General features: G+C 40.4%; 1 protein-coding gene and 1 long non-coding RNA gene across 5 annotated transcripts in view; one reads left to right on the top strand and one right to left on the bottom strand.

The window, feature by feature from the left end:
- Window positions 1-13,616, top strand: part of PCDH7 (protocadherin 7) — a 390,709-nt gene that overhangs the window by 209,560 nt on the left and 167,533 nt on the right. The gene's annotated exons all lie outside the window — the stretch shown is intronic.
- Window positions 3,616-12,530, bottom strand: LOC120406195. 4 transcript variants are annotated; one of them, XR_005599131.1, is made up of 4 exons: window positions 12,437-12,530; window positions 11,233-11,279; window positions 10,884-11,013; window positions 3,616-4,334 (listed from the first exon to the last, which is right to left on the bottom strand). It is a non-coding gene; the product is annotated as an uncharacterized LOC120406195 (long non-coding RNA). The 4 variants fall into 4 exon arrangements; XR_005599132.1 differs by lacking the exon at window positions 12,437-12,530 and adding an exon at window positions 12,276-12,413; XR_005599133.1 differs by lacking the exon at window positions 11,233-11,279 and having other exon boundaries at window positions 12,437-12,517.

Raw genomic sequence — 13,616 nt, 5'->3', positions numbered from 1 at the left:
AACAGGAAGCATCATCTTAATTAGTATCTGTGTAAATGCCATACTTATAACTATCAATATAAGTAGCATTTTCCAAAACATTAACATTTTATCTAAAACACTTGTAAAAACCTGTTAGGACAAAAACATGTTTACAGCACGACCTGGGGTTATGTCCTAACTTATCTTAAACTTCCCTCTGCGTTATCTCACTTCATTTATTCATGTTTTACCAGGCCCTGCTTGACTATCGTCAAACTATTTTTAAGGAATAGATTTTTGGTCCTACTTAAATTTCAGCATTTCTTTGTAAACATAAATACATCATTTCTGTAAGCTACAACAGTATCCAGGATTGCAATGGGTGAGTTCCACTCCCAAAGATTTTTACAGTTACCCATTTCTCTGCTTCCAAATGGAAGACGGTCACTCAAAGTCATCTCGCACACATGCATTTTTAATTTGGCAATCACTGCATTTTCTGTTTTGTTTGGCAAATGTAAAAAATCAAGATACTTTGAAAAGAAGTCTGCCAAGAGTAGACATGAATATATACTAAGGTTTAGAAAAAACGCAGCTACTTTCTTGTAGCTAAGTAATCTGGTGGGGACAGATTATGGTTCTGATTATTGGAACAATATATTTGATATATCTCCTGCTTTCTAGTATGTTGTTTTATATCTTAGCCATGCTGCCCCACTACATTAAAGCTCAAATTTTCAAAGATAGACTAGATTTGGGGTTCTTCAGTAGGTGTGTGAAACTTTCCTTAGGGCATGGTTTATAAAGATGCAGAACATCCACACACCATTCCTTTCACTTGGGATTGTGAAAATCATCAATTTTGAAATTCAGACCCTAGCTTTCTAAAGATAAGCACCAAAGGAAAAAAAAAACAAAACAACAACAACGAAGAAAAAAAAAAAAGAACCAGTTTAGAGCCCACTTTTGGAAATGTATCCCTTTCTGGTTCATCCTTTTTCTCCTTCTTGAATGCTCTGATATAATATAAATACGCATTTCACCACATCATGACTGTTCTATCACCTGTCCTTAACATTCCTTATTGTGAGGAGAGCGTCTGTAACAAGCCCATTATGTCTGCACCTTTGTGATTGACTTGTATATTTCTACATTGTTTCTTGGTAGGTATAAGCTCTGTAGAGCTTGCATTTCAGTTTCATTTAATATGCCCTCTTCTACAGCCTATGAAGCAAATCTCTGCAAATCCTGAGGTGGCCTCAATGGCATAAACAACCTTCTCATCAATGAATTAATAATTTGGTTCTCAAGGGTGTTGTGCTATCTCTCTGCAGAAAATGTCTGCAGTTACCATGTCTCTAACAAGCATATGTTTAACTGAGTTTCCCAAATTTTCTTCTGTAGCTAGGTTAATTTATACTATTGTGTTTCGTTAAAATCAAGTATAATATATTCTGCGTGAACCATTCAAGGGCCAGGCACAATTTGGCCCATAGTAAATACAAAATGTCTTTTTTTTTACTCTGGTTATGCTCTTAATAATCAGTGATATCATTGTCTTTTAACACAAAGCAGTGTGTTGGCTGCAGTGAATCAGGATTTTAGTGAGTCAATTGCCAATGGATTATGTCAAAAGATTGTCCAGTTAGTTATACAAGTTCCCTCTGAGTGAAGTTTATTGTTGGAGGCATTCATTGATGTTTGGAAGCTGAATAATTTCCACAGAGATCGTGTCACTTTTGTTGGGTTTCCACTGATAAAAACAATAAGACAATGCCAAGGTTGGTGTTGCCAGTAATTATTGCTACTCCCTCTTCCTTAAAAGTATAATTTCTTCTTATTCTTATTTAGTATATATAATTATTACTGAAAGACTAAACATAACAAAAAAGCTGGTTATTTTACAAAAGATACTAATCTAGTGGAAGTCTCAGAGTTCAGCATTATACTGTGGCTCTTAAGTAACAATACATAATAATAAAATCCTTCTGCTGATACAAGAATAATCAGGTTGATGCTATTCAGAGTGACTTACCATTTCCTCTGGCCTCGTGCCTAAATCTAGTCACTCAAGACTAAGACATCTGAGTATAGAACATCATACCAGATGTTTGACTAAGCTTATCTTATAAGGCTAGAAGTCATTATAGATTTCATATCCCCAGTTAAAGTAGCCAAGTTCTATTTTCTTTTTCTTCTACAATATTTTAGTACCTACAGTTGATGGGGTGTATGTTTCTAACCATTTTTAATTAACAATATATAATCAAGTCAATTATATAGACTTCATAAGGTACATACTGTTGTTTTACCCCTCATATCACACAAATTTGCTTAATTTGTTTGATAAATAGTGCTAGACATTTCTCTCATAAATCAAGCAAATATGTTTATACCAGTGTGTACTCTTATGTTAAAATTTATAAAATGTATCAGATATGAGGGGATGAAAATAGAAAGAAGAAATGACACAAATTAAGAATCTATACTTATTCTTGTTTCTATTTTTTTTTTAAATCCTAGAAAAATTGGACACATGTTAAAGTTGCCTTCAGGCAGCCTTAACTGGTACGACCTGCACTTCCTCAGCAGGTCACCCTAGGTCTCACTGACCTTGGCAGCATTACAGCCATCAGATTTTTACATGGATGAACTGTTTTTGAACAATTTCTCCAGTGTATTAGGCACAACATGCTTTTCTTCAACATCAGACATGCATATCTTGTCTTTCTGTCTAATTCAGGGGTGGGCAAACTTTTTGGCCCGAGGGCCACATTGGGGTTGCAAAACTGTATGGAAGGTGGGTAGGGAAGGCTGTGCCTCCCCAAACAGCCCCTTCCCACTTCCCACTGCCTGACTGCCCCCCTCAGAACCTTCGACCCATCCAGCCCCCCGGCTCCTTGTCCCCTAATGGCCCCCTACCAGGACCCCGGCCCCTAACCAACCCCCGGGAACCCACCCCCTATCCAACCCCCCTGCTCTCAGTAACCCAACCCCTATCCACACCCCTGCCCCCTAACAGGCCCCCGAGGACCCCACACCTATCCAACACCTCCTATTCCCCATCCCTGACCGCCTCCCCTCCCCCGCAGAACCTCCACCCCCTGGTCCCTGTCCCCGACTACCCCCTTAACGCTCCCTTAAAGCAGCCCAGCCTTGGGCTTCCACCCAGACAGCCAAATCAAATATGATGAGGATTACTGAAAATATTGTTCCTCATATAAAAAGTTCTAGCAATCCCAAAGTATCAGACACATTGCCCACCAGATCAATAAATATTTCAGATCTCACCCAAGCATATGTTTACAGCTAATTCTTATTAACTAAACTACCCCCCCGTGGCCCCCCACCCCTTATCCAATCCCCCCCCCGGCCTCCTTACCATGCCGCTCAGAGCAGCATGTCCGGCAGACGTGCCGCCAAGCCAGAGCTAGACACACTGCCGCTCTGCTCAGCAGGAGCTCACAGCCCTGCCGCCCAAAGTGCTCCCAGCCGGGAGCTCAAGGGCCGGGCAGGACAGTCCCACGGGCTGAATGTGGCCTGCGAGCTGTAATTTGCTCACCTCTGGTCTAGTTGCTTTTTCAGCAAATGAATTTATTTTGGCTTTTGCAATGAATTTCCAATTTTCCATTAATGTTTGAATTGCCTGTATGTTATCTCAGGGTAATGATGAAGTACAAGATCATGCTCCACACTTTTCTAATTGTTGCTGTTTTTTTAAACCATCTCAATCAAAACTTTAGTCTAACAGGGTTATTGGCAGTGTACTTTACTCCTGCAATAACTATGTTGATTTTGAAGGATTGATTTTCATTATTCACAACACTGTAAGTAAAAACCAAAACAAACAATCCTCCCGCCTCAACCCTAGAGTGTTTCCTCTTGGTCTCTCTCCCTAATGACAATTGGAAGGGACACTTCAGGGAAAGCATCTTTTAGGCATCTGAAGTGGCAACATTAAGACAACCAAGTCATTGAATTCTTCCCAACATTTTCCCCTACCTTTTGATAATAACAGAATTTATATGTTCCACATTAAAGGACTAATTCTGCCATGCCTTCATACAGTGCACATACATCTAAGCATGACCGGGGTGAGGGCCAGACAAAAATGCAAGAACTGCTCCATCCTAATTCCCTAGGGGATGCCTACTGCCCCAAAGGGGGTGAGAATTGGAGGACAGGCAGGCCATGTCTCTGCGTCCTCATTCACTGGTCTGCATAGATCTCTGTATATGTACAAAGCTTCATTTCATAAAGGGGTGTAGCTGTGGTTTCACTCCTTCTCCCAGGAGGTCAGGAAGCTTTATGCATACACTGGTGCTCCTCCTGGGATCAGGTGACTCTGCTCTGCTCCAAATGCAGGTTGGATTCTCCGATGTTCAGTCCAGACCATAGGTACAGTGCATTAAAAAGAGAAAAATGGGGGAAAAAAGTGAGAAAATCCTACTAACATTGTCTAAACAAAACACTGTTATTGTGCTTTATTACACAGACCAATATTAAGTCTTGGCAACAACTGTCCAAGTGTACATAAAGTTCATAGACTTTGTAAAATTCCATACAGAAGCCTATTTGCTGGAACACAAGGAGTTAGTAAATTCTAATCTTCATCTAATCCATCAGTTTGTCCACATATGCCAATAAAACCTCTTTTGAAGATTAAAACAACACAAAACGTTCAGAGTTGTAGCCAGTAAAACATATTGTTTATCCTCCTAAGTTGTTAAAAATTTGGCAGGGAAAAATTGCTGAACCACTACCAATTTTGGCAAATCCTTCCTTAAGAAGTCTGAGTGTCTATCTCCTAGCTTTATTTCCCTAGCCACACCAGGAAACATTAACACTTGGTGACCTGAAAAAAAACTAAACTTTTCTGTGTGTTTTAAAAATCTGTTTCAAGCCCTAGAATGATCATTTACAAATACTGATGGTAGTAATAATAAAAACAACACAAAACCGCACAGCAAAAAATCCCAGAAAGCATGAATAAATCAGTCTATTTTCTGATCCCTCTTGCACTGATAGTTTCCAGATGCCTTGCTACGGGTTAGAACCAAGGATTCAAATGTCACATTTAAATGCTCTTCTTGTGAAATAGGCAGAGTAATAATTCATTGATCTTCTTCAAACACCTTCTTTCAGCCCAACACACTAGAGTTTGAGGACCTAGATTTATTTTCCAGAACATCCAGCCTCCAAAGTGTAACATTATCTTGAATTACTGTGACATTACTGACATTGGGCGAGCCCTCCTATTCCAGTCCAGTTGCACCCTAGTTTGGTGTAATGAGGAGGGCAAGGCTGCCGCTAGGGCTTATAAATGAGAGAGCTACAGGCAAGAGTGATTTCAGAATTAAGAGAGAAAGTTCAGAACCAAGAACCCAGTGAGAAAGCTCAGAAGAGCAGAGCTGATTTGAGAGCTTCACGAGTTTGATTTGAAAGCCCCTGAAGGGGGAAGTAGTGAGTAGTGGAGTCAAATCAGGCTAATAAAAGTGGAAGGCAGTTGGGTGATCACCTACAAACCTTCTCAGGCCAGAGATCCATGGCCAGAGAGGGCCAAAGGATGAAAACAGTAGAGGGAGATGCTGTTTGGTTCTCTGTGCTAGAAAGCTAAAGCTGGAGGGTCAGAGAGGGCTGGGGTATGATGGACTGGTGAACTTGCTGTTGTCTCTGGGTAGGAGCTAGAACCAGGCCTGAGGAGGAAAGAGGGCAGAAAACCATCCCAGCTAGAGAGGCTGGGGTGAGGAGTGGTGAGAGATGCCAGAGCCTTACTGAAGAGCTGGAGTTTAGCAAGATCTGCCAGGGCTGTGCTGGAGTGCTGGAGCATGGTGAGCAACACTGGAGCTGTACCTGGTGTTGATGGAATTTGGGGAATTGAAAGAGTGAATGCACTGTTTGGACTGTGTTGGGGAACAATGGATTATGGTCATGGGATTCTTGTAATAAATTAACCCTTCCAGGACTTCTTGTATGTGAAGAACTTGCATGGAATTACCAGGGTCTCTGGAAGAAAAGGGAAACCAAGGCAGGCATACCAGGCATGCCATGGCCTGCCACAGGAGGGTGCCACCATATCACATAAGAAAGAGAAAGGTAATTGGCCTCTGAGAAGACGGGAACAGGGAGTTTCGAGAGGGAGTTTGGAAGGGGAATGGGTAGGGGGCGAGATACACTTGCCATTCTTTAAATTAAACTATAATTAAAACTTCTTGATTTAAACAAAAACCCTATCATTAATCCAGGTAGCTGTAGGAAAGAATGCAGGCAGAAGCCCAGCAGCAGAGTGGGGGCTATCATGTTTATTGCGCTCAGTGTAGCATGTATCATTACCTGCCCTGTGGGAGGGTGTCATATGTGTGCATTCAGTGCAACGAATTCCGAGCCCTCAGAGACTGAATACAGGCTTTGGAGGCCAGGGTGGTGGAACTGGAGAAACTAAGGGAGGCAGAGAGGTTTGTTGATGAGGCTTTTGGGACACTGTAGATGTGTCCCACTTCCGGTCAGACAGCCTCTGTGCTGTTAAGGAGGATGAAAGGCTCAGGGAAGGAGAGCAGTCAACGGAAGCAGAGGGAAACCTTCCCACAGTTGGGACCCTCGTTCCAGATGATGGGTATCCTCTCGCACTGTGGTTACCTCTCCAGGGGAGGGAACTCCAGTCATTAGGAAAAGGCAGGTGTTAGTAATGGGAGGTTTGATCATTAGAAACATAGATAGCTGGGTTTGTGATGACCGGGAGAACCGTATGATGACTTGCCTGTCTGGTGCAAAGGTTGCGGATCTCTCGAGGCATCTAGATAGACTTATGTGTAGTACTGGGGAGGAGCCAGTGATTGTGGTAAACTTAGGTACCCATGATTATAGGGAAGGGTGGGAGAAACATCCTGGAGGCCAAATTTAGGCTGCTAGGAAAGAGACTGAAATCCAGGACCTCTCTGGTGGTGTTCTCAGAAATGCTTCCAATTCCACATGCAGGGCCAGGTAGGCAGGCAGGCAGAGCTTCAGAGTCTCAATGCGTGGATGAGACGATGGTATAGGGAAGAGGGGGTTAGATTTATTAGGAACTGGGGAAACTTTTGGGATGAGGGAGCCTATACAGGAAGGATGAGCTCCACCTAAACCACAGTGGATCCAGACTGCTGGCACTTAACATTAAAAGGATTGCAGAGCAGTTTTTAAACTAAGCATTGTGGGAGCATGTGAATCGGACAGAGACTTCTCTTAGAGGAGAGTCTATTGACAGAAATTCTCTAGGTTTTAGTCAGGAGGAGAGGATGGAAGAGAATAAAGTATGGGCCAGATCAGATGAGAAACATTCACATAAAAAAGAATCTGACACATCAGAAAAGGGCAGACAAATAAACAGTGACAAGTTTTTAAAGAGCTTGTACACAAATGCTAGAATTCTAAATAATAAGATGGGTGAACTAGAGTGCCTCATGTTAAAGGAGGATATTGATATCATTGGCATCACAGAAACCTGGTGGAGTAAGGACAATCAATGGGACACAATCATTCCGGGGTACAAAATATATCAGGACAGAACAGATCATGGTGGGGTGGAAGTGGCACTATATGTGAAAGAAAAGGTAGAATCAAATGAAGTAAAAAGCTTAAATGAATCCACATGTTCCATAGAATCTCTATGGATAGCAATTCCATGCTCTAATAAGAATATAACATTAGGGATCTATTATCGACCACCTGACCAGGACAGTGATAGTGACGGTGAAATGCTAAGGGAGATTAGTGAGGCTATCAAAATAAAGAACTCAGTAATAGTGGGGGATTTCAATTATCCCTATATTGACTGGGTACATGTCACCTCAGGAAGAAATGCAGAGACAAAATTTCGATACTTGAAATGACTGCTTCTCGGAGCAGCTGGTACAGCACCCCACAAGAGGAGAGGCAATTCTTGATTTAGTCCTGAGTGGAGCACAGGATCTGGTCCAAAAGATAACTTTAACAGGAAAGTGACCATAATATAATAATATTTAACATTCCTGTGGTGGGAAGAACACCTCAACAGCCCAACACTGTAGTATTTAATTTCGGAAAGGGGAACTATGCAAAAATGAGGAGGTTAGTTCAACAGAAATTAAGAGGTATCGTGACTAGAGTGAAATCCCCGGAAGCTGCATGGATACTTTTCAAAGACACTATAATAGAGGCCCAACTTAAATGTATACCCCAAATTTAAAAAAACACACTAAAAGAATTAAAAAAGAGCCACCTTGGCTTAACAGCCATGTAAAAGAAGCAGTGAGAAATAAAAAGGCATCTTTTAACAAGTGGAAGTCAAATCCTACTGAGGTAAATAGAAAGGAGCATAAACACTGCCAAATTAAGTGTAAAAATGTAATAAGAAAAGCCAAAAAGGAGTCTGAAGAACAGCTAGCCAAAAACACAAAAGATAATTACTAAATATTTTTTAAGTACATCAGAAGCAGGAAGCCTGCGAAACAACCAGTGGGGCTCCTGGACGATTGAGATACAAAAGGAGCACTTAAAGATGAGAAAGTCATTGCAGAGAAATTAAATGAATTCTTTGCTTCAGTCTTCAAAGCTGAGGATGTTAGGGAGATTCCCAAACCTGGGCCATCCTTTGTAGGTGACAAATCTGAGGAATTGTCACAGATTGAAGTATCATTAGAGGATGTTTTGGAATTAATTGATAAACTTAACAGTAACAAGTCACCAGGACCAGATGGCATTCACCCAAGAGTTCTGAAAGAACTCAAATGTGAAATTGCTGAATTATTAACTATGGTTTGTAACCTGTCCTTTAAATCAGCTTCTGTACCCAATGACTGGAAGATAGCTAATGTAACCCCAATATTTAAAAAGGGCTCTAGAGGTGATCCCAGCAATTACAGATTGGTAAATCTAACGCCAGTACCAGGCAAATTAGTTGAAACAATAGTAAAGAAAAAAAAAATGTCAGACACATAGAAGAACATAAGTCGTTGGGCAAAAGTCAACATGGTTTTTTGTAAAGGGAAATCATGTCTTACTAATCTATTAGAGTTCTTTGAAGGGGTCAACAAACATGTGGACAGGGGGATCCAGTAGACTTAGTGTACTTAGATTTCCAGAAAGCCTTTGACAAGGTCCCTAAACAAAGGCTCTTACATAAATTAAGTTGTCATGGGATAAGAGGAAAGATCCTTTCATGACAGGGAACAAAGGGTAGGAATAAATGGTAAATTTTCAGAATGGAGAGGGGTAACTAGTGGTGTTCCCCAAGGATCAGTCCTTGGACCAATCCTATTCAACTTATTCATAAATGATCTGGAGAAAGGGGTAAACAGGTGGCTAAGTTTGCAGATGATACTAAAATGCTCAAGATAGTTAAGACCAAAGAAGACTGTGAAGAACTTCAAAGAGATCTCACAAAACTAAGTGATTGGGCAGCAAAATGGCAAATGAAATTTAATGTGGATAAATGTAAAGTAATGCACTCTGGAAAAAATAACCCCAACTATACATACAATATAATAGGGGCTAATTTAGCTACAATTAAACAGGAAAGAGATCTTGGAATCATGGATAGTTCTCTGAAGATATCCACGCAGCATGCAGTGGCAGTCAAAAAAGCAAACAGGATGTTATGAATCATTAAAAAACAGATAGAGAATAAGACAGAGAATATCTTATTGCCCTTATATAAATCAGTGGTACACCCACATCTTGAATACTGCATACAGATGTGGTCTCCTCATCTCAAAAAAGATATACTGGCATTAGAAAAGGTTCAGAGAAGGGTAACTAAAATGATTAGGGATTTGGAATGCGTCCCATATGAGGAGAGATTAAAGACAGTAGGACCTTTCAGCTTGGAAAAGAGGAGACTAAGGGGGGATATGATAGAGGTATATAAAATCGTGAGTGGTGTGACAAAAGTGAATAAGGAAAAGTTATTTACTTGTTCCCATAATATAGGAACTAGGGATCACCAAATGAAATTAATGGGCAGCAGGTTTAAAACAAATAAAAGGAAGTTCTTCACAAAGCACACAGTCAACCTGTGGAAATCCTTGCCTGAGGAGGCTGTGAAGGCTAGGACTATAACAGGGTTTAAAAGAGAATTGGATAAATTCATGGAGGTTAAGTCCATTAATGGCTATTAGCCAGGGTGGGTAAGGAATGGTGTTCCTAGCCTCTGTTTGTCAGAGGGTGGAGATGGATGGCAGGAGAGAGATCACTTGATCATTACGTGTTACCCTCACTCCCTCTGTGGCACCTGGCATTGGCCCCTGTCGGTAGACAGGATACTGGGCTGAATGGACCTTTGGTCTGACCCAGTATGGCTATTCTTATGTTCTTAAATCTGAGTGCCTGAAAGAGGGAAATTGAGGCAGGGAGCGGACTGCAGGGCCACCCCTGAGGCCACGAGGGGGCACATTGGAAGTGGTCACACTGGCATCCTGCAACTCTACAAATCAGTTTTAGCATGATCTTTAAAGAGGCTGTATGACCAGTCTCAGCTAATGCAGAGTTTAATCTAAATAGCATAGATAAACGAATGAGTTAGAGTCTTAGGTTTCAAAAGGTAATATAGGCTTCTATAATTAGCAAGCTCTATTTGTCCTTTAAGGCTAACTAAGGCTAAGCAGCTGGGGGTCTCTTCATTATGCCTAGATACACCTTGCCTCCCAGAGTCCAAGCAGCACAGAGATCTGTTGTTCCTTTGGTTTGAGGTTTTTAATCTTCCTCCTGCCAGTGGGGGAACTGCCTACGGAAGCCCTGTCTCTAAATACCCCCTTCTGGGACCAACATCTCCAGTGGGCTGGGTGAGACTCACTAACAGAGAGGACTTAAGCAGAGTCTTTACCATTAATTTTACTATAGCTAAGCAGTGCCAGTGCAATCTGAAAAAGGATTCTTTTGTTTGTTTATTTTTACTCTAGAATACTCACATATTTTTACTCACAGAGAGGCTCTCATGGGAGTAGGAGATGAGAGGCCAGTGCATATTGATTATCCAGTCCTCAAGTCCTTCCTACACTGAGAGTGCTGGAGGAAAAAGCCCAAATAGTATGCTAATATCTACAGAGCAAAAAAGAAAGCAAATAAACATCCTGAATGTGCTTTTAGATTTACTGACACTAAAATGGGAGAAAAATATTCTATCATTTCTTTTTTTCATTACTCTGTTAGTTGTAATGGTTAATTAAAAAAAACAAACATATTTGAGTGCAATCAAAATTTATAAAAGTAGATTTTCTGAAACCTTCACACTCTGGAAACTACTGCTTATAAACTTACAATTTGATATTAAAGATGTTAGATCTCACTATCCAGAACTGGAGACTCTATACAAATAAAAATTAAATATCAGACCATAGGACTGAACTTAAGGAAATGTTGTAAAAAAGAGTAAAACATGTTACAAGATCAGTATAAATCCTTCAAACCGATAGGTGCAGCATAACACTTAGTTTTTTAATCCAGGCCAAATCATTTTAGAGCAGAGAAATGAATTTTACAATCACATTGCATACATATGTATCTCACAGGAATGCTAGATGAAATATCACCTGATTTTACTAAGGAATACTTAGAATATTTTTCAGAACCCTTCTGTTTTTGAAGGTGTACAATATGTACTGTATTATAAAACAATTAAATTAATCATTCCAAACAGAACAAGACATACTAATATTTTAAGCAATTCTTATTTTCCCTAAAGAGAGATTACTTCATTTTGTGGAATATGCACTTGCAAATGTAATGTACAAGCAATTAAAAAAAATCTGCAAAGATTTTGAATGGCAGCCAATAGCTGTTAAACAAACATCTTTACAGAACACCAATTAGGTGGTGTAGGGTAAAAAGAAAGATGTTAAAAAATAATTTGTCTGAATTTGGCTATTCCACTTCATTTCGGCAACCCATACATTTTAGCATTGCAGAAATCACAGCTTTTTTTTTTTAAAAGTAATCTAGGGAAAGATTTTTCAAAGTCACAAAGAGGAATTAGTCACCCATCTCTCACTGAAATTTTAGAAGTACTTAGAAGCCTAACTCCTATTTATTTCAATGGGAATTAGGCACCTAGTACCTTTAAAAATCTGGTCCTTTGTGCCCTGAGTATCTTCTTCCAAAATGCCATATTGCAACACCCTTCCTCTCCCTGAGTAGTAGCTGAGGTCCAGATCCACAAAGGGATTAGGCACTTAAAGCCTAATTTTAGGCATTACTGTGATTTATAAAATCCTGTTCGGCTGCTGCCTAACTCTGTCACCACTTAAACTCACTTGGTGCCTACATTTCTGTTGTAAAAGTTCCCTACTTGCCTAACTTCCTACCTTAGGCAGGTGACTAGGTGCCTGTCTCAAACCCTGAGCCTCACTGCAATCTACAAACCAGGGGAAGATCTGTTAGCCATGCTTTGAGTATGCCCAACTCCTCACAAAATGACCTGTGGGAAAGGAAAAGGTGCTTCCCTTCCACCTAGTGGTTAGCGTACCTGAGATGAGGGAGACCCTGGTTTAGCTCAGCCCTCTTCCTGATGAGAAGAAGGGATTTGAACATGGATTTCCCATCTCTCTACTGAAGATCCTAACCACTAGAGTATGGATTAGTCTGATATGGAGCTCTTGTTGAATGCCTTCCACCTTAATTAAATAATTACATCTTCAGTTAGACCAAACACAAACTAAGAATCACGTTATACTCCAGTGGTTAGGGCATGCACCTAAAAGGTAGGAAACAAAAGTTCAAATCTCTTCTCCTCATCTGTTAGAGAGGGGGAATTTAATCTGGGATTTATGCATCTCAAGTGAGGAGTCTAATCACTGGGATAAATGTTCCTAGAGAGGCTGCCTTCCCACACCTTGTATGGATTTAGGCGGATTCCTAACATGTTCTTTCAAACAATGGTTTAATGCCTAAGCTGCCTGACTCCAGCAGCAGGGTTCCCAGCTGTAGATCCGAAGCAGAGAAAAGCACCTTTCTACAGCCCAGACTTAAGCACTGAACTCTGTCAAAGGGGCAAGGCTTAGGACAGAACCCTCTGGGTGGTATCTCCTACCAGCTAGTTTAGTCAGCAAACTGCCTACGTGGTGGCTTGTGTGGACACCATTCTCAGGTTGCCTATCTCTCCCCATTCATTGTATAGGGAGCATAGGCACCTAACTCAGACTTTGTGGATCCCATTCTTGATTCAGTGACTTTCTAGGCACATAAAAGTTCGGCATGGTGATGCTCAGCATTGCAATGCTTAAGTCTCTTTGCAGATTCAGGCCTTTCTCTATAAGTGGCTACTATTAAACACAGATAAAGATACCTAGCCAGCTCTAAATGATTATAAGGAGCGCTAATTATTTAGTAACTTTAAAAAATATATTTTTTTATTTGACAGGGTTCTTTTTAAATACAGTATTGTTTCATTAATGTTCCACACTACATATTTAATATCTTTCCACTAGAAATTTAAAATAATTGAAAAATATTTAGAATAATCCACCTAAAATACTTTCTCTGTGTCAGTGATATAGCAGTCGCTGAAAGACCATCACATTCAGGAAACCACAAAATTGTGTTTTGGTATACAAGACTTAACCATATAATACTTCCTGGAAGTTCCGTGACCCCCTACTCTTTGAATCACCACAAAAATAAATGTGCTTTGAAATTTTGTCTCTATA

Source organism: Mauremys reevesii, linkage group 5 (genome assembly GCF_016161935.1).
Source record: "Mauremys reevesii isolate NIE-2019 linkage group 5, ASM1616193v1, whole genome shotgun sequence".
NCBI classification, from domain to species: Eukaryota; Metazoa; Chordata; order Testudines; family Geoemydidae; genus Mauremys; species Mauremys reevesii.
Note: the sequence above shows the minus strand (reverse complement) of the source record. Positions and strands in the feature narration are given on the sequence as shown.